Raw genomic sequence first — 22,876 nt, forward strand, 5'->3', positions numbered from 1 at the left:
ACAGGGCAGCCAAGTTAAAAAGATTACACAATACAAGAGTTGTAGCTGATCAGCAAAACTTTGTTTCATAAACAAAGGAGGGACTGGATTTTTCCATTGGGGTGCCTTTGGAACTCTGCCCAGGATGAGGCCACTCTTGTTTGCTGGCTGCCCTAAAGAGACAGCAATTTAACCCACAACCAAAGTGAGAGAATTCTCAGCCCTTGTGAGAGAATTCACAGCTTCTGGCTGATCTGGGAAAGGGCAGTTTGGGCATCTAAGGTAATAGCAATGTTCCAGAGTGAGAATATGATAGAAACAATGGATGTTTTATCAGCTTCCTCCAATTGAGAAATGAAGTCAACTATGCCCATTATGTTCCCAGATCCACAATTGACTGTCAGATCTAGCATATGGAAAACCCCAGGGTGGGAAATGAAAATACCCAGACAAGCAAAAGATACAGAGCAGGAAAAACAGCCTCTCCTCTGGGAATGATGATGAGAGAGATAATAATGCCTGGAGTTTTCACCAGAAATGATCCTTAGAGCAGAGGGGGGATGGAAAACCTTAGGAAACCACCAATGCACTGAGAATAGTCAGACTCAGAAAGTCCCTGATAAAGCAGATACCAAGCTGAGAACTGTTCCCAAACAAACTAGTTTTTGGAGGCTTCAGGTTTAAATTGAATATTCATCCTGAGCTCCCAACCAACAAGAGGCCCATCTGGAGCAGGCAGTGCTGAGGTGTATGATGCTTATTACTCTTTCTGGACTCATGGGACAAGGATTGGTTTTTACAAGCTTTGAAAAAGGAGAAGAAGAAAGGAATCATATGGGAAGGTGCTAGGCTCCTATTGTTTCCGGGATTAAGCCCTAAAACTCAGGGCAAAAGGGAAAAATTAACTGTGGTTATAAACACACACACACACACACACACACACACACACACACACACACACACACACACACCCCTTTTCATTGTATAAAATATGTCTGTTCCAGATTCTCATCCAATTCCTCCATACTGCAGGTTGCCTGCAGTGAGAAAACACATATCTTCCCAGATGGCACAGGCAGTTGTAAGTTTTCTCCACCCCTCAATCTTTACTTCCACCCCTATTCTGCCACAAAAAAGAAGCTAGAGGAGACAAAGGTAGAGAAAGGCAAAGAGTCTATTCTGAAGTTACACCTATCCAGATCCCCAAACCTCAAGAGAAAAAAATCAGTGGGTCTATCCCTTCCCAGATGGGGAAAACTGACTGTAGTTATCTTTCTTGGGGGCTCGAACTTTGTGCTATGCAGTTTCTTGTCTGCTTTATTTCCTTTTTCTGCATTATTTCATGATCTGTAAACTTTTTCTCCTTTACAAAAGAATGCAAGCCAATTTAAAGAGGTTTAACCAGACACACACATTCTGCTTTGCGTATATGTTGCTTCTGTATTGCTTGGGAATATTTCATTCAAAAAACACTAGTTCCATTCATTCTAAATAGATTTTGAATTTAGGGGACACTGGTTTTTGTCCTAAAGAGATTCAAACTGTTTTCATGACTAATAACCCTTTAGTTACTACCTATCCCAACTGCTGCTTTGGAAAAACAGCTAAAAGTACCCAGAAAAATTTGGTTGTGTTTTAGCAGAAGAGAACATGATTATATTGAAACTTTAAAGGCCTTTTCCAGAAGCCAAAATTTATTCATCATATGAGGTCTGGCCAATTCAATATGGTGTGCCATCTAAAATACAGATAATGAATGAGGAAGACCTGTAATCAAATCTTGCTTTTGATACTTACTAGCTGTGCAACTTTGGCAAATCACTTAGCTCATATATGACTCAGACAAACCCCTTAAATTAATCTAATAAGTCAAAAATTAGCTTGAGATCTGGATTGGTGGAGAGGAGTTTCCATACCAAGAATTTTCATCTCAATCAAATCCCAGATCTTTCCATATCCTTGGTAAAATGTCCACGATTTTTTATTCCTTTGGCAAGATACTGGAAGGACTCTGGTTTTATGGAAACTCGATATATTATCATAGATGAATGCAAAAAAATATAAAATTAGATGAATATGAGATAAGAAAAATAATAGTTCCTCAGTGTCTGTAGCTCTAAATGTTTGTCTTTCTCTTTCCGTTTTTCATCCCCTATCTTTGAAATGGTAAATTGGTCCATTGAAATGGTGACCATGTAAACCTCTACTGACAAGGTAGAACCAAGACTTAAAAATGCACTCTTCTGAAGTTCTAGGAATTTTTAAGAGTAACTCCACTGTCACTTCCTGGATTCATCAATAGTAAATTGACTATTGATGTGCCCAAATATTCAGATCAAAGAGGTCTCATCCATAAAAATATGCTGTTGTTCTCTTAGAGGTCCACTACATTTTGACATGCAGTTTTTTATAATGCGATATACTTTATCCCAAGCTTACAAGCCTATATTTTTTGGTAATTATTTCCCCCTGCCCCCATCAGTCTTTGAAGGAGAGAAAATAATGTCTAATTAATCCATTTGCAAAAGATCAGACTATTCTCCTACTTGATTTCAGTACTGGTCAATGTATTTCTGTTTTCATAACCAAGGCAAGAAAATTCATAGACCTAGTGAGACACAACCTTGGGCTATTGAATAAATAGTTATGTGCCAAGTAGTCTTACTATACTTGGGTTCCTTGGGTTCCATATGAATTCATTGCAAGTGTTGGTGTAAGTAACAAACTCACATGATATAACAGTCTGCATAAATTGCTAGAACATTTCTACTAGATTGGGAGCCTAAATTTTGATGGACCAGGATAAGAATATGTAGATTTTCAGAAGGTCCTTTCAAATTAGCTAAACTTCCTATTCTACAAAATTAGCAACAAATTGGATAAGAATCTACCTTTACTAGAGAACACTCAATCAGAACCATTTAGAAACTTAAAAACCTAGACAAAAAGTAAAAGTGGAAAAAGCCCGTGCTTGAAAAAATTGGCTTAAAATGATAGTTCAGGATTTGAGTGGTGGAGAAAATATAAAACTTTCTTTCAGAAACACTCCTTGCCATATCATACTTTGTAACCAATGATTTCTTTCCTTCCTTTCTTCCCTCACAACTTTCTCTCCTTTTTTTTCATTGAGGGGAGGAGTCATAGACCAATGAATTAATACTACTCAAAACATACTTGTAGACCTATGCTCTTTTTCTTACACAGAGTAAAATGTAAAATATTTCTGTAAACACAAATTTATCTACAAAAATCACACCAACTGTTTTATTGACAGATTGGCAAGTTCCCTGGCGATATTATCTAGAGCCACATTAGTGACCTTAATTGGCAGATATACATTTTCTATACACTGAGTACATCAAAAGGAGACATCTATATTCTTTCCACATAAAGTAGCAAGCCATAATGTGTCTTATAGAGGCACACTGTGAAAAATGAATAGTGCTTAATTGCCTAATGTTCACTGGCAAATAAGATCTGCTATTAACAAAATTACATTGTAATAATGAAGATGTACAGAGGCTCCCCAGTGGGACCAGATGCTTGTGTAAAATAAATTAATTAATTAAAACTGCCATGCTAAATAAAGTTGTCTTGCCACCTTAGGTTACCATCTGTTTCTAGTTTTCCTCAACAGTTTTCCTGTAGCCCATTTTGTCAACTTCATATAACTCCAGCTGGCAGACTTTAAAGTTAAACATGGAGGGGCTTGCAAACACCTATGTTCTCTTTCCCCATGATCCCAGACATTTGGATGTTACCTAAGCAAACGATGATTCCTGTCATCCTCTAACCTTTTCATCTCATGTTCCCTCAACTTCAAAAAAGTTTTTTTTACGTTTTCCCTTGTTTGGAGTAGGGGATGTTAATAATAGATGAGTGTTAGATTTGGCAATAAATTAATGTCCAGATGAAGGGAAAACAATTACAAATTAGAAACAGATTTATTCACACTCAGTGCATTAATGAAAACTTAAGGGGAAAAAAAAGACCTGAACTGTGTGTACTGTGTGGAAAAAAATAATGGCCCAGCAGGTCTACTTTTTATTAACAACTCATCAGTAAGCAGGTTGTAATTCATAACAAAGAATTTACCCCAAGGAATGCCACATGACTGTGAGCTTTTTAGTTTCCTAAGAAAATACATATGCTGTTCCACTTGGTTTCCTTTCCATAAAACCTACCAGTTAGCACTTCATTTTCGAGCTGTTCTGACAAATCAGGTGAGTTAGCTTTGTAGAAAAAACAGAAGCCAACTTTTCAGCTGAGAATTTTGGGGAATTTTTTAATAACTTAAATAAATTTCCCCAATGAAAAGGAAGCCATGATAAATGCTGTGAAATGAGTTCATTTGGAACAGTTCAAAAGAAGTCCTGTTTCAATTCCATTCATTAATTTATTCAAAGGAAATATTTAAGGATACATCTTTTTCTTCTGAGGCATGCTTCTCAGTCAAAAATATTTTTTATTATCTAATAATTAGACTTACCCAAAAGTAAAACGGGCTGCCTCAAGAAATAGTAGGTTCTTCCTCACTGAGGATTATCAAAAAAAAAATTATAATGAAAGCTCTTTGAGAGTTAGTATTGTCTCATTCTAAAGTCTGTTTCCTCCTCCTAGCACCTAACTCAGTAAATAGCACATACTGGACACTTAATATATGCTTGTTGATTGATTGATGACCATTGTTGGGTATGTTGTAATGGGGATTTGGGGGGATTTGAGGGAACTGAACTAAAGAATAACTGACATCTTTTCTGAGATTTGGTCTGATATGGCTTGGGATTTTTTTGGTTTGTTTTTATGAAACAACTGAAAATATTATGAAAGCTACTAAACAGAAGACCTAAAGATTATGTAGACATCCTGAGTTCAAATAACTGAGAAACTAACACCTGAAATGGTAGAAAACTTATCATATGGAATCTGGTATTTAGCTAACATGCCTTCCTATTGACCCCCCCAAAAAGTGACAAAAATTACCAAGAAACCTTAACATAGAAAAAAGGGGCAACATTGGGAAAAGATGGTGAAAACTGATGAGAAATTGGAAAAGAGATAAAGAAATTCCAAAGAAACACATATGTCACTTATTAAGTTCCAAACTTGCATTGACTTTGATTATTATAGAACTTTTGTCTGGTACAAGAAGATAAAGAAATATACAGTGCTGTAGGTCCCCCTTTGATATCCAAGAGACAAAAAGAAACAATGAGAAGTTGTTTTGGTTAACAGTATTGCCCTAAAATTAATATCTGGCTCATATGTCATACCAAGGTTCAGATTCCTTGATTTTGCTGATATATATGTCAAAATATTCCCCCAAAGGATTGATGAGCAACACACAATTGGCAATGCTAAATAGCATCATTGTTGAAGGGTTGCCAAATAAAGCTGGCTGAACCAATATGAAATTAGTCACCAAATTTATAAACATTCCCCATCATAAACATATCTGTGGTCCACAGGGATCTCTTAAAGCTAGTATGGTCAGACCTGTCCATATTTGAATCAAATAGATACAGCACAATCTTCCTTGTGCTTTGTTCTTCTTTTGAAAAACTCAATAGAGTGCTGAGCCTGGCATCAAGAATATTTATCTTCCTAAGTTCAAATCTAGCCTCAGACACTTACTACCTGTGTGACTCTTGGTAAGTCGCTTAACCCTGTTTATCTCAGCTTCCTCGTCTATAAAATGAGCTGGAGAAGGAAATGGCAAACTACTCTTTGCCAAGAAAATCCCAAATGGAGTCACAAAGAGTCAGATACAACTGAACAACAACATGAGTATTCTTATTATCTCTATGCTGACATGAGTAAATTCAGTTCTCAATGAAAGTTGCCTTGAGGAGGTAGAAAAACAAAATCCTTATTAGATCAGTGTCAAAACAAAATATATGGAAACAAGGTCTTTCATCTTCTTTGCTGACATTTTTACCTCTCACAATTACCCTAGCATCATCTCAGAGAAAAAGCAAAGAAAAGGCCCAGAATTACTTCCCCAGTTTATAAACCAGAGTTCCATACTAGTAGAATACATGAATAAAGGGTCAGCAGAAGCAAAAAACTGTTTTCATACCTTTGGTGGGCCATTTGCCTTCTTCTGGTCAGTATTGCAAACTAAGAAGGACTTGACTCAGTCAAATGAGAGTTAATTTATTATGTCCTTTTACCAACATGTTGAGCAAAACAGCATAGAAAATAATCCCTCCAAAATTAAAAAGATCATTTAAATGAATTTAGATTTTTCTTTTTAATTTTTTTAATTTTTAAAATATTTTCTATGTTTAAATATTTCTTTTTCTTCCCTCCCCTCTTCACTCCCCACTGCCAGATCCAATAAACACTTCCACTGGGTTATACAATTTTATCACTTATACCTATTTCCATATTATTCATTTCTGCAATAAAGCAGTCTTTTAAAACCAAAACCTTAAATCATATACCCATATAAACAAATGTTGTCATTTGTTTTTCTTCTGTTTCTACTCCCACAGTTCTTTCTCTCAATATGGACAGCATTCTTTCTCATAAGTCCCTTGGGATTGTCTTGTATTAGCAAAGTTCATTACATATTTATATTGTTCCACAAGGTTTCACTTTATGTGTATAATGTTTTCTTGGTTCTGCTCATTTTACTCTATATCAGTTCCTGGAGATTCTTCCAGATTATATAGAAATCCTCAAGGATTTCTTACAGCAAAATAGTATTCCTTTACCATCATATACCATAATTTGTTCAGTCATTCCCCAATCAAGGGACACCCCCTCATTTTGAAAATTTTTGCCACTACAAAGAGAATGGCTATGAATATTTTTGTACAAACTTTATTATCTCTTTAGGGTACAAACCTAGTAATGGTATTTCCAGATCAGAGGGTATGCATTCTTTTGAAGACCTTTGAGCATAATTCCAAATTGTCATGCAGTTGGTTGGATCAATTCACAATTCCGCCAGCAATGCATTACTGTTCCAATTTTGCTACTACCCCTCTAACATTTACTATTTTCCTTTACTGTCATATTGGTCAATCTGCTAGCTGTGAAGTGGTACCTCAGAGTTGTTTTGATTCACATTTATCTAATTATGAGAGGTTTAGAACAGTTTTTGTGTATGTATTGATAGTTTTGATTTCTTTATCTGAAAATTGCTTATTCATGTCCCTTGACCATTTGTCAATAGGAGAACAACTTGATTTTTGGTACAATTGACTTAGTTTCTTATACATTTGAGAAATGAGATCATTGTCAGAGGTTTTTTTGTTACAAAATTTTTCCCGATTTGTTGCTTCCCTTCTAATTTTGGTTATATTAGTTTTGTTTGTACATGATCTTTTTAATTTAATGTAACCAAAATTATTCATTTTATAGTTTGTAATGTTCTCTATCTCTTGGTTGGTCTTAAATTCTTTCTTTTGCATAGATCTCACAAGTATACTATTCTATGTTCACCTAATTTATTTATAATTTCCCTCTTTATATTTGTCATTTACCCATTCTGAATTTATCTTGGTTTAGGGTGTGAGATGTTGATCTAAACCTAGTCTCTCCCAAATGTTTTCCAATTTTCCTAACAGTTTTTGTCAAATAGTGGTTTCTTATCCTAAAGCTGGGATCTTTGGGTTAATTGAAAACTACCTTGGATTTAGAATTTTTCAAGCAATACCATGTACCTTTAATTTGTCAAGGCAGTTGTAGAATTTGGTAATGTCTGCCTTTCAGAACCTTAACTTATCATGATTTGATCTTCATATGAGGATGTAACAAAGCAAAAAACAAACAAAACTTTGATTATTGATTTTATGCCTTGCAACTGTTCAGAGACATTATTTCAATACATCCTAATATCAGGAAAGGTTATAAATCAAATTACCTGCATGGCAAATGACTATTCTCAAAAGAAAGTTTCCAGTGTCAGCAATTAGGCTTCCCTGGCCCTATAAAAACAAATGGAGATATAGATTTCATAACTTTTAAAAAAATTCCAACATTCTCATCTCATTGTGGCATATTTAGTTAGATACATATTGACCTCTTAGTATTCTTTAAAACCAGAGATTGCTGATCTCTTTATTGCCTAGTAAGATAATTACCATGAAGTGCCACTGTTAAACACAAAGCTTAGGAAGATGAGAATGAAAAGAGAAAGGAAAGGGAAAGAAATCAGGAAAATAACAAAGAAAGGATGGACCAGAGAAAAAACCCCCACTGAGGATGGAGGAGAAAGAGGTATCCATGATAGGCAATGGCATCAATGGTTCAGATGCCTCCCAATGGTATCTATGGCATACTTCACCTTCCCTGCTATAAGAAAGATATAACAGATGTGAGAAAATCATATTGTCCATAAAAATTGGGTTAGCTCTGCTAAATGGTACAGTAGAAAGACCATTTTGTCTAGAGCCAGACAACACAGGTTCAAATCCTGCTTCTGATGTATGTAACCTTGGGCAAGTCACTAAATTCATTGGGCCTTAATTTTCTCTTCTATAAAAAGAGACAAACCAGATAGCCTCTGAGGTACATTGAGCCTTACATTTTCAATCCAAACTATTGGTTATTTGTATGCATCCTGTATAAAGCTTTAAACTAGAAATTAGGAAACCAGTTCCAGTCATGGTAGTGTAATCAGCAGTATTTATAAATATGGGCAAGTCAATTCAACTGTCAGGCATTCAATGTTCTCATTTTTAAAATGAAGGCATTACGGGCAGCTAAGTAACACCATGTATAGAGGTTGCCAACCTGGAGTTTAACTCTGGCTTTAGACCTTTCCTATCTGTAATGATTCTGGGCAAATCATTTAATACCTTTTGCCTAACCCTTGTCCTCCTGTCTTAGAGTTGCTACAAAGACAGAAAATAAGGGCTTAAAATTTAAATTAAATTATATCTAAGATTTCTTCTAATTCTTTTTTTATTTCTTCTAATTCTAATATCCTATGAGCTATATGTAAGGTAGTACTCCTTTTTGACATAGGAAAAGGCCCAGTGATAAAAAAAGCTTTTACCTGTAACAGAAAAGCCATTTAAAAAAAAAAACACACACACACACACACACACACACACAAACAGCCTAACAACCCTAAGATAAAATTGAGAAGAGCTACAGAAATATCTGAGGGAGCCAGAATAAATTCATGTCCTCCAAAGACAAAAGTACTAATGTTGTAGAAATGGTTGTAAAGCATTGCTTCCCAGCAACTAATTTGAATTTGACTATTTTGAGGACTTTTGAGTTTATTGACAGGAAACACTGCATCAAAGAATTGTGTTGGAACTATGCATCTATTGTGTAACATATGACCCAAATGTGGATTTGATGGCTTTTTTTCCTACTTAATTTGGAGATGGCTCTCCACATAATGAGGCCCCAAGTTGATGCATTAGAGCAGGAAATCAAGAATTATCCCCTGAAGTCAAGCCCAGAAGAGATGTCAGAAAATTAAATATTTTAAGTTGTTTATAGAAACAAAGACATTAACCACTAGAAACCAGAATACAGAGCAAGAAACCTATGGATTTGAGAGCAGCCAAAGTTTTACAAGAAGCTGATCTGATTGAAGGGAAGTTCTGCCATTTGAAAAAACTGATTGGAGGAAAGGAGAATCTATTCCTATGTTTGAAGAACTGACTGAAAGATTGACTTGCTCTCTTAACACCTTCTATAGCTTGAGAAAGGAAGAACTGCTCAAAGACATGTCTACGCTACCTTTTTCTGGCCACTATGATTTAGGAGGAAAAAATTCACCAAAAGCCTACAGAGATTTAAACATGAATCCCAGGATTTCCTATCTGAAGGTTATAAAGAACTACTTTTCATTGAGTATCACAGGGCCTCAGCTCCTCGCCAAAGGAACTGACCTGGAACATCCTCTATAGTGCCTAGGTTTAAGGCAGGGGTTAGCTAAAAGAGTTTAACATCACTCCAGCAGTTGGAGATTAACAAAGGAATATCTTTGTCCAGCTGGAGACTAGGGAAGCTCAGAAGAGGCACAGTTCTGCCCAGTAACTGAAACATAGTACATATAGACTGTTCCATAAAGAGAACATGACATCCATAGTTGGGAGTGGCCCCAGGCATCAGAATTTCCCTACTCTGGTAATGTGCCTCATTAATGGGTTTCTATAGGTTTGTGCATATTTTCCTCCCCCAACCAACCCTAAAATATAGGAATTAGTGGAAGAGTGTGACCTAGTTTATGGGTTGACTGTTTATGTTTTGGGTATTCCTTCTTTTGTCTTCTATTTAGTAAATTATATGTTATAATTACTCTGGCTTTTGTCTTCTTGTTCAGAAAACTTTTTATGTTTAAGTGTTAGAATTGTAATTGTGATAGGTTTGTTTTGATGATAATCAAAGTTGGGGGGGAGCTGTTCATACATCATGAATTTAAACAGATATTTCCTTCACATTATACTAGTACGCTAAGACTGACTTGGGACTATATGGTGGCCATGACCATACTCACCAACACCCTTTCCTCTTCTGGAAACTCCCCTGATATGCCAAATATACGTGCAGATTTGAGCATGTGAACAAGATTGGAAGTGGAGTGGAGGGATGCAGGCAACATAGGAGCACAGAACCATATAAAGTCTTTTTTTTCTTCTTAATATGCCTTACTTTCTGTCTTAGTATCGATTATTATCATTGATTCTAAGACAGAAGAACAACAATGGTTAGGCAATCAGGTCTGAATGACTTGCCCAGGGTCACACAGCTAGGAATTGCCTTAGGCCATATTGGAACCAAGGTCCTCTTGATTCTAGACTTGGTGCTCTATCCACTATGCTACCCAATTGCCCCTTATAAATTCATATATACATCCATCCTTTCTCCTGAATTCTAATCTCATATTGCTAACCGAACTGTCTATTGAATATCTACTAGATATATGATAGGTATCTAAACCTGAGCATGGAACTCATAATGTTACTTATCCCAATCCATCTCCATCCTTCTTAATTTTACTATTCTGTAGATAGCACCACCTCCCTTCCTATCCTAATCACTGAGAGTGATTTTCAATTATTTCTTTTCCTTCTATTTCACATTCTCCTATCTTGTCAAATATTGATGATTTTACCTACTTAACATCCTTCAAATATCTCTCTTTTATATAACATACTACCAGTATGCAACTCCAATCAAAAAGCATGAATTTGGGAAGAGCCCAGATGTTACATGATGAACATGTTTTCAGATGTTATCCGTTGTGCTGGTTTTTTCTTTTCAAAAAGAGTATTTGTCATATGGAATGACTTTTGGGGAAGGGGAGGGGGAGGGGACATGGGATACTATGGTGATGTTAGAAACAGAAAAATATCAATAATTCTCAATTTTAAAAAAATCATGTATTAAGCTGCTACTTTGTGTGCCAGGCACCTGGGATAGAAGCAATGACCAAAAAAAAAAGTTTTTGTTTTCAGTCTAGTATGATATAGAATACATAAACAATTAGGCACAGACAAGATGTATAATGTTAGAAAGGCACTAGAATGAAGGAAGACCATTAAGACTTTTTGCAGAAGGTAGAACTTGGCCATTCCATAATGAACCCAAAAGGTGGAACTGAGTTGGTCAAGAATATGGAACAGGCATGGGAGAGGGGTGACAGCCAATGAAAATTTCTGGTGCTGGTAGTTTGAGACATGGAGTATTGTCTGTAAGGAACAGCAAGCAGACTAGTGACATTAGATCAGAGTTATGGAGGAAAGGAAAGTATAAGATACTTGGAAATGTAGGAAGGAGTCAGGTTAAAAAGACTTTTTAAAAAGCCAAAGAAAGAATTCTGCATTTGATACTGGAGGCAATAGACGGTCACTGGAGTTTATTGAATGGAGAGGTAACATGGCCAATCTTCTTTAGGAAAATTAATTTGACAGTTGAGTGGAAGATGGACTGGAGTAAAGAGACATGAGACAAATAGAGCAATTAGAAAGAAGACTGTTCCTGTAGTCCAGATATGAGGTTGAAATGTTGTCACTTCTCAGGTGAACTATTCTAATAATCTCCTGATTGGTCCCCTATTCTCTATTCTATTTCTTTTTTAATTTATTTTCCACACTGCTACCAGATTGATATTTCTAAGTTATAGATTTGAATGTGTCAACCTGATCAAAAGGATTCAGTGACTTCTACTGCAACTAACAGAAATTCTTCTATTTAACATTTCAATCCCTTTTTATGTCTTTAACCTCTCTTCCCAGAGTGATTTTAAATTATTCCCCTACTTGTATAATTTATTGGGCAGCTAGGTGGCACACTAGATAGTGTACCAGGCTGGAGGCAGGAAAACATCTTCCTGAGTTCAAAACTGGCCTTGGACAAATACTAACAGTGTGACCCTGAATGAATAATTCACTAAACCCTATTTGCCTCAGTTTCCCCATCTGTAAAAATGAGCTGGTGAAGGAAATAGCAAATCACTCCAGTATTTTTGCCAAAAAAAAATAATAAAAACACTTCCAAATGGAGTCAACATATTTCAAAATTACTAAACAAGAACAACATATATTTTATAGCCCCATGAAATATGTCTACTTGATAGTCATATAAAAACTTTCAATCTTCTACCTCTTGCCTTTGTAGAGCATATCCCACACACAAAGAGAATAAATGCCCACTTATCCTCTACATCTTTAAACCTTTGACTTCTTTCAAGTTGACTGAAGAATCAAATTTTATTTAAGTCCTTTTTTGACTTCCCAGGTTTTTAATGACTTTCCATCACTTTTTTAAAAAAACTTACTTTGCATGTATTTTATACTGATTAGCCATGTATATATCTCCCCCTGTCTAAAACCACCCCCTAGTACTTTGGACGCACCTTAAGGAAACACTGGCTCATTGGAGAGTTTGTATCTGCATAGCACATAAAAAGAAGGTTCTTTGTAAGTGTCATATTGAGGAGTGAGGAAGAGAACAAGTACATATGCTCCATTACTCTCAGGGTTGTTTATTCACTGTTCCCCCAACCACCATGGCTATTCTTGTCTCCAAACCTTTGTTCATGTTTCCCCACTTTGGAATACCTTTTTTCTTCCTTGTACTTTCCCAAATTGGCCTAACATCTAATGCTGCCTTTCTTAAGTACCAGCTCCTTCTTCACATCTTCCTTGACAACTGGAGCCCACACTAATACCTATCTGTATTCTCTGTGTTAAATATAATACATTTTAGTAGTGGATTGTTTCATGGGTGTTCCTTTTTTCTCCTCAAGAACTGTTATAAATTCCAAAAACCATGCCTTATAAATCTCTGAATCCATAACAGTAGTTCCTTGTGGGAAGGAAGGAAGGAAGGAAGGAAGGAAGGAAGGAAGGAAGGAAGGAAGGAAGGAAGGAAGGAAGGAAGGAAGGAAGGAAGGAAGGAAGGAAGGAAGGAAGGAAGGAAGGAAGGAAGAAAGGAAGGAAGGAAGGAGGAAAATTTCTATAACTTCCAAAATCCCTAATACAGAGTTATGCATAGGATGGACATTCAATGAAATTTTTGATGGATTGTTCTTATCCTGCAAATATAGATCTTGTTGCTAAATAGAAGTCATATCTAAGGGCAGGCAAACTTGAAGAATTATATGCCATGGGCAGCCTCTCTAACTACAACAAGAAAAGATTTTTAAAGGGGACAAAAGTCAAAAGTCCAAGTGCCAGAACACCATATACTTGAGCCCAACGGTATGTTCTTCAGATATACAATCAAATTTCCCAGAACAGAGAGCAGTTAGAGAATTGTTAGGGGTTGGGGTTAAAAGAGAAAAGAAGGGAAGTGGAGGGAGAGAAGTGGGAGAAATAGATTTCTGTCACTGGAAAAAGAAAAGTCCAAAAATCACCTTTAGTGATTCCCATAAATAAAGATAAAAGCAGAGTCAGGATATTATCAAATTTTAATATTACTGCTGGAGCCTGTTACCCAGAGCCAAATCAACAAGAATTCAGAAACAGCTGGATTTAACAGTAAAAGCCAGAGTAGGTACCTGAAGGTGCCAATGTTAATGTGACTAAATCCACATGTAGCATTAAAAACCTCTTCTAGCCTTGTTCCCTGACTGCTCCAGCATGCCCTCTCCATGAGACCCCTCCTGGGTGTGAAGGACTCTCAGATTGAAAGAAAATTGACCCAGGACTGTGGATTATATGAGGTTCAGAAGGCTACAGTTGAAAAGTGGCCAAAACAAGGAAAATCTGGTTCAGTCAAAAGAAAGGAAGGAAAAAAAAAACCATTCCATCTTTATAGACTTGCTTTGTTTGAGGGTGTACTGGAATGTTGGATAGCATGTGTATAGAGAAGAAAAACATGCCTGGCTAATTCATAAAAAGTGTTCATCAGCAGAATTTTTGGGTCCTATCACTCCCAAGCAGAGAGAATTTTACTACGTTTTCTCTTCTCTTATCTCCTCTCCTCTCTCTTCCCCTTATCCTCTCACCTTTCTTTTTTTTCACCTCTATCCTTTCTCTATCTGTGTGTCTCATTCTCTCTCTCACTCTTTTTGGTTCTCTTCTGTCTCTTTCTTTTTCTCTCTTGCTCTTTCTGGCTCTTTGTCTCTGTCTGACTGCTTCTGTCTTTATCTCTGTCTCTGTGTGTTTCTGTCTCTATTTCTGTCTTTCTCTCTGTGTCTTGCCCTTTCTGGCTTTCTCTCTCTCTGTCTGTCTGTCTTTATCTCTCTGTCTCTGTCTCTGTCTCTGTCTGTCTGTCTGTCTGTCTGTCTGTCTGTCTCTCTCTCCCTCTCTCTCTCTCTCTCCCTCTCTCTCCTTTCTCTCTCTCTCTCTCTCTATCTCTCTCTCTCTCTCTCTCTCTCTCTCTCTCTCTCTCTCTCTCTCTCTCTCTCTCTCTATCTCTCTCTCTCTCTCTCTCTCTCTCTCCATGTCTCTGTCTATGTGTATATGTCTCAGTCTCTGTCTCTTTTTCTCTCTGTCTATCTCTTTCTTCCCCTCCTTGGTAGGGTGAGAGGGTAGTTTGATTTTTGACTCTGCCCTAATGCATACCACTTATAGACAACAAATTCATGGCCCACTTCTAAGTGAGTCTAGCTCTGGATTCCTCTCTTTGGAGAAAGTAGGGGTAAGAGTCTCTAATCGAACTCCTATTTCAATGAGGCATGGATTCAGTCAGAAAACTGTGCCTCTTCCTGGGGTCAAGAGGGGGAAAATGCTGGAAGTGAGAGCTTTCTTTTACCAGTTGCTTAAGGGCTATACCTTCCCCACAGGAGGTGAAAAAGCTCTCCCTCTGGGAATGAAGTAGGATCAACTGTCCTTCCACCTTCAGGCATCTCCCCCAGTTAACTGGCAGATGCTGCAGTCACTTCCAATATTCTCTCATGTTTCAGTCTGATAATCCTCCCTGAGTACACAGCTCAGTTCCAGGGGATGACGGCAAAGATTCAAAAACTGTGACTTCCACTCCAGAAAGGATATAAACTAGGATGTTTTTACCATATGCAAAATGATGAGATGGAAAGATCGTTGTCCATTCTAGCTTCAGCAGTTTGCCAAAGAGTCAGGCAGACTCTTACATTTGTTTACAGTGCGGCAAGTGGTCACAGCATGTAACAAATAATTTTTTTTTCATTAAGCCACAGGATTTTGAATTGTAGACCCTGCCTAACATAATTACTTCTCTAAAAATACCATAAAAATTTTACTTGCATTTACAGACTCTCATATATCAATCAGTTATCGTTAATAAAGTACCTGCCATGTGTCAGGCTCTAGGATAAATGCTGGAAAGAGGAGGACAAAAATGCAATGTCCCTTGCTTTCAAAAAGCTTACATTCTAACAAGAGAAACAAGATATACACATACATATATGCAAAATATATACAAAATAAAAATGAGTTAATTTGGAGAGGTGTAAGGCCCTAATGAAGGGGGCTTGGGATCCTATCCCACTATTTTGTAACAAGTCATGACCTTTTATTTCATTGGTTCAGGAACTTCTGTTATGAAAACACTTTGCACTGAGGAGGTAAAGTAACCACACTTATATTTCACAGAGACAAATTTGAACCTAGGTTGTTCTGGCTCCATGGTTGGATCTCTTCCTACCGCACCAAGCTACCTCTCCTCCACCAATAATCATAAAGTCTCAGAATAGCTAATTCAGAATGAGAATTCAATCACACGATGGCATTACCAATCAATAAACATTTATCAAATACCTACAGTGGGCTACGTGTGGCACTGTGCTAAGCATCTTCTGAATTAGCTTTCTATACAGCTTTCTATGAAATACTGTGGTTTACGGGAAGGTAAAACAAAGAGATGGCAACAGAGGAAGTAATATATATGCAATCAGGACTTTAGAATCAGAAATGTCTGCTTTTGTATTAATTCTAATTAGAAATAACAGCTAAATCCAAAGAGTACAAGTGAATAACATGATCTGTTTAGGCCACATTTCTGAAAATTCAGAGATATGTATCTTCCCCAACACAATGGATACAATGAGTCAGGAGGTAAGTATATCAGTGCCCATACATGTTTTCAGTTACCACTTCATTAAGATCATCAAATGTCTCTCATCCTTATTTTATATCAAGAACTTTAATTCTTTCATATGAAAGAGATGTTGAATTTGTTCTATTGGACCCTAGAAGACAGATATAGGAACAATGGGTGCAAGATAAAAAAAAAGCAAATCTAAGCTTGATATAAAGAAAATTTTCCTAATAATTAGAGCTATGAAAATGGGCAGCCATAATAGTCTCCCTGAGATGAAAATCTTTTAGCAAAGTATAGATGATTGCTTATTGGACACATAGATCATTGATTGGATTCAATTTTCACTTAGGTCCCTTAAAATTCTGAGAGTCTGCACATTTGTCATTACTTAGATTTCTCAAAATGTATCATAGGGGATAAGGATGTGGATTTTTAGGTAAGAAACTTCCAATGGGATAAAACAAAATAGCAAAATGAAAATAATGCCAGAGTTGAATAACCTCTAAGCTTTCTCCCATTTCTAACAATTCTGCTTCAAACAACTTGGTGTGATCTATGGAATTTTAGCAATTCACTTGTTCTTCCTAATCATCCTTGATGCAAAAAATTCCTGGGAAAGGGGAAACAGGGATTTTAATCTCATCAGATTGTGTATTAGAATGAGCAGTAATCAGAAGACCTGAGATAGAATCCTAGATAAGTTTCTCCTTCCAGAACCAAAGAATAATAACAATTAATGATAATTATAGCTAGCATTTATATAATACTGACTAAAGCACCATACTAAGTGTTTTACAAATATCTCATTTCATCCTCACAACCACCCAGGGAGGTAGGTGCTATTATTATCCATTTTAGTACCTACCTCACAGGATCACATAAATAGTAAGTATCTAAAGCTGAATCTACATACCTTACTTTACCTGTATAGTCTCTTTCACAAAGTTGTAAGGAAATCACTTTTAAAACAGTAAAGAGCTTTATGTAAGCGAATCATTTTTATTCATATTCTCCTTTTCTTCTTCTGGCTACAACTGGACATCACCTAGTCAACAAGAAACAAAATTCCAAAGATCTTCCCATATCAATCCTCCCAAATTTCCCTCTCTCCTTGATTTCCTGCTTTCTGATAGGCAAATATGCAAATTAGAAAGATTTTTTTAAGATTCAATTTAATTAAACAAAGATTTATTAAGGACCTACTAACTTCCAAGCAATGTTGATTATTTTCATTTTACTGAGGGTAATTCACTGAATGATTTGGGTATTATAGTGGTTCATAAGTGATTCTATTTATTTGTTATCATTTTAAGTTAATTACTCCCTTAGGTAATTTCAATAGACAAATGATGAAAATATACAAATGTCTTGCATTTTGCTCTGTCATTAGATGTTTAAAAATAAGGAATATTGTTAACAGAAAATGTTAATAATGAAGATTAAAATTTTTAAATATATTTTTCAGAGTGACTGTTATTTACTCCTCCTCTGCTTCAAAATTTGAACAAGAAGAGGAGGTGGTAGAAGAGGAATAAAGAAAAAAGAGAAAAGAAATAGAAAAGGAAGAGGAGAATGTGGAAGAAGAAGAAAGAAGAGAGAAGGAGGAGGAGAAAGAAGAAGAAGAAGAAAGACAAGAGAAGGAGGAGGAGGAGAAAGAAGAAGAGGACAACAACGATGACAACGGCAATGATGAAGACAACAACTACTTTAATAAAACCTTTGATTCTTAACTTGATAGAGTAATTTCAAGGCCATTCACCTGGAATCTCTAAGGTAATTAGTATGTATCCTATAAGCATTTTTAATAACCTTCCCAAATCCCACCGATGGTTGTCCAATTATGTGTTTTTAAAAACTGGTAACAGTAGAGATAGATGAGTACTCACAAAGATATGAAATATCAGATTAACAAAAGCATCTTATGGGAAATAATGAAAAAAGTAAGAAGGTAGAGGTTCTAATAGAACCAGATCTCAAACTGTACTACAAAGCAATAATCCACAGTATAATCATGGTTTAAAAAAAAAAAAGCCAGTCAAAGAAACATATTAAGGACAAACCACAAAGGAATAAAAAAAAAAAACATAGTAGCACAATGTTTGATAAATGCAAAGACCACAGTAACCAGAGGGAAGATTCAGTATTGAAAAATTCTGGGAGAAAGGCAGAGTCAAGATAGCAGCATAGAGGCAGCAAAAGTTCAGACCTCTGAAAACCCTTCCTTACTGATTACAAACTAAATGCTCCTAGGGGACTGAAAATCAAACCTAACAAGAGAGAGCCAAGGAACCTTCTGGCTGGACTCAAATTAAAAGGTACATCCCCCCAAAAGCCTGAATTCTAGAATGCACGGGTTTAAGGAGAAGGAAGAAAAAAGGTCCCAGGCCCCTCCCCAACATAGAGCTCTAAGCCTCCAGTAGCAGCTGGAACATCTGAGTAGGCAAGGGTGCTGGACTGGAGGGAGTACCTAGTGGGCAAAACTGTGACATGCTCAGAGCATCAAACACAGGCAGTGGGGAAGCAGTTGGAGAAGTACAGAGCTGAGTGGGCAGCCTAGTTGCAGCAGCAAAGGCACTCCATATTGCCTTCCCTTTCCCGAGGTTTTGGCGTCAGGGCACATCCAGGCCTGCAAGTCCAACTCAGCTGGGCTTAATCTCATCAAGCCTTCAGAAGGTAGGGAAGCTCAAGCTCCAACACCCCTCCTCCACAGATTGTGCTAAAAGGTTTGCTGACTATGTTCCAAGGGTGAAGGATGACAGAAAAGCCCAAAACCACAGATCAAAAAAAAAAAAATGAGAGGACCAAGAGCTCAGGAAACTGCAGGGAAAAAAGAAGGGGTAAATATGAGCAAACAATAGAAACAGAAAAAAATGATTTACAATCAACAGCTTCTATACAGCCAATGAACAAAGAGCAAATGGAACAGAGAAGGATGAAGGAACAACAAGCAAAAACACAGAAACCCCAGCAAATTGGAAACAGGTTTTGGAAGAACTCAAAATACAATTCAAAACACAATTAAGAGAGGCTGAAGACAACAGGTAAAAGAATTTAAAAAGCAAGAAAAGTCATCTTGAAACAGAGGCACTAGAACTAAAATGAGAAAATAGTGTCTTGAAAGCCAAAATTAATCAGATTGAAAATGAGACAAAAGAGATGAAAGATTAGAAGGAGGATGACGAAAAAGCCAGGGATGAAATCCAGTCTTTAAAAACCAGAATAAAACAATTAGAAGCAAGCAACTTCAAAAGGCAACTGGAAACTATAAAGCAAAAGAAAAGAAAAATGAAAACATTGAGGGAAATATGAAGCACCTCATTCACAAAACAGAAGATTTAGAAAACTGTTCCAGGAGAGAAAACTTAAGAATCATTGCTCTACTAGAAGACCATGACAAAAAGAAAGCCTGGACACCATATAACAGGAAATTATCCACAAAACTGCCCCAATATTCTAGAGCAAGAGGGAAAAGTGGAGATTGAAAGAATCCACAGATCAACTCCTGTACTTAATCCGCAACTGATAACACCCATGAATGTTATACCCAAATTCAAGAACTATCAAACCAGGGGAAAATTTATTACAAACTGCTAAGAAGAAGTGATTCAGATATCATGGAACCACAGTGAGGATAACACAGGATATGGCTACATCTACACTGAAGGACCAAAAGGCATGGAATATGATATTCTGGAAAGCAAGGGAACTAGTTCTACAACCAAGAATTAACCTCCCAGCAAAACTGACTATATTCTTACAGGGAAAAGCATGGTAATTTAACAAAATAGAAGAATTTCAAATATTTGGAAGGAAAAAATCAGACCTGAACAGAAAATTTGATGCCCAAGCACAGAACTCAAGAGAATCATCAAAAGGTCATTAATAAAGAGGGAAAAAAGGAAAACAAAACAAAAAAAAACCTTTTTAAGAGACCCAATAAGTTAAAATGATATGTATCCCTATAAGAAAAGAGGTCATTGGTAAGTCTTAAAAATTGTTATTATGACCTGGGCAGTTAGAAGAATTACACTTAGAGGGAACAGTGACAAACTGTATAGGATGAAAGGACAAGACATAAATATGTATATAGATATATGTATGCATAAATACATATATATGTGTGTATATATATATGTATACAACGAGCTAAAAAACAAAGATAATGCTAAAAGAAATGGGAAAAGAAACAAAATGGGGTAATTGTATGTCATAAAGAAGCACATGGAAGGAGGGGAGAGAACATCAATACACTAGAAGGGTAAAGAGTTTGGAGATAGGAAATACTCAACTCTTACATGAATTGTAATTGACTCAAAGAGGGAAGAACAATCAAATACATTGGAGCAGAGAATTGATTTGCACCCTATAGGGAAGTAGAGGGTAACAAATGGACTGGTGGAGAGGAAAGCAGTACAAGGAAGCGAGAGGGTGGGGAGTAGTTTAAAAAGACTGTAAAGAAAATAAGGGAGGAATAAGAAGGGAGGGGGGCTAGAAATGGAAGTAAAATAAGGGTGGGAATTAGGGGGAATGATTAAAAACAAAACATTGCTGTAGAAGGAAAGAGTGAAACAAGAAAAGGCAGGACTAGGAGTGGAAAGCAAAAACAGGAGTGGAAAATAAACAGCTAGTAATAACTCTAAATGCGAATGGAATGAATTCACCCATAAAATGCAAGCTAATAAGAGAGTGGATTAGAAACCAAAACCCTACCATATGCTGTCTGCAAGAAACACACATGAGATAGGTAGAAACACATAGGGTAAAAGTAAGAGAATGTAGCCAAATCTATTGGGCATCAACTTATAAAAAGAAGGCAGGAGTCACAATCATGATATCTGACAGAGCCAAAGTAAAAATAGATCTAATTTAAAAAGATAGGGAAGGTAATTACATCCTTATAAAATGTAGTATAGACAATGAGGAAATAACAGTACTCAACATGCATGCACCAAATGGCATAGCATCCAAATTTCTAAGGGAAAAACTAATGGAGCTCAAGGATGAAATAGATAGAAAAACTATACTAGTGGGAGACCTGAACATTCCTCTATCAGAACTAGATAAATCAAACCAAAAAAATAAATAAGAAAGAGATAAGAGAAGTGAATGAAATCTTAGAAAAATTAGAGTTAGTAGATATGTGGAAAAAAATAAATAATGACAAAAAGGAGTATACCTTCTTCTCTGCAGCACATGGTACATTCACAAAGCTTAACCATGTACTAAGGCATAAAAACATTGCAAAGTGCAAAAGAGCAGAAGTAATAAATGCCACCTTCTCAGATCACAATACAATGAAAATAATAATTAGGAAGGGTACATGAAGAGGCAAATCAAAAATTAATTGGAAATTAAACAATATGATTCTCCAAAATTGGTTAGTTAAAAAACAAATCATAGAAACAATTAATAATTTCATTGAAGAAGATGGCAATGCTGAGATCATTTCAAAATCTATAGGAAGCAGTCAAAGCAGTACTCAGGGGGAAATGTATGTCCTTGAGTTAATATATTAACAAATTACAGAGAGCAGAGATCAATGAATTGGGTATGCAAATGAAAAAACTAGAAAGTGAACAAATTAAAAATTCTCAGATGAAGACTAAATTACAGATCCTAAAAAACAAAGGAGAAATTAATAAAACTGAAAGTCAAAGAACTATTGATTTAATAAATAAGACCAGAAGCTGGTACTTTGAAAAAACAAATAAAATAGACAAAATACTGGTCAATCTAATTAAAAAAGGAAAGAAGAAAACCAAATTAACAGTATCCAAGATAAAAAGGGAGACCTCACCTCTAATGAAGAGGAAATTAAGGCAATCACTAAAACCTATTATGCCTAATTATATGGCAATAAATATGGCAATCTAGGTGATGTGAATGAATATTTTCAAAAACATAAATTGCATAGAATAACAGAGGAAGAAATAAACTACCTAAATAACCCCATATCAGAAAAAGTCATCAAAGATCTCCCTAAGAAAAAATCCCCAGGTCCAGATGGCTTCACAAATGAATTCAATCAAATATTCAAAGAACAACTATAAACAAACTATTTGACAGAATAAGCAAAGAGGGAGTACTACCAAATTCCTTTTACAACACAAATATGGTACTGATTCCAAAGCCAGGCAGGTCAAAAATAGAGAAAGAAAACTATAGATCAATCTTCCTATTGAATATAGAAGCAAAAAATCTTAAATAGGATTCTAGCAAAAAGACTCCAGCAAGTGAACACGAGGGTTATTCACTGTGATGAGGTAGGATTTATACCAGGAATGCAAGGATGGTTCAATATTAGGAAAACCATCCACATAATTGACCATACTAGTAGTCTCTCAGTAACGGAGGATGACGATTCTCTTTGTGTGTTTTCATCTATGATAGATGAGTGTGCACAAGTGTGCATGAAGGAAATATAAGTGGAAAAGTCAATGCACAGAGATAGTCC

This window comes from Monodelphis domestica, chromosome 2, assembly GCF_027887165.1.
Source record: "Monodelphis domestica isolate mMonDom1 chromosome 2, mMonDom1.pri, whole genome shotgun sequence".
NCBI lineage: Eukaryota > Metazoa > Chordata > Mammalia > Didelphimorphia > Didelphidae > Monodelphis > Monodelphis domestica.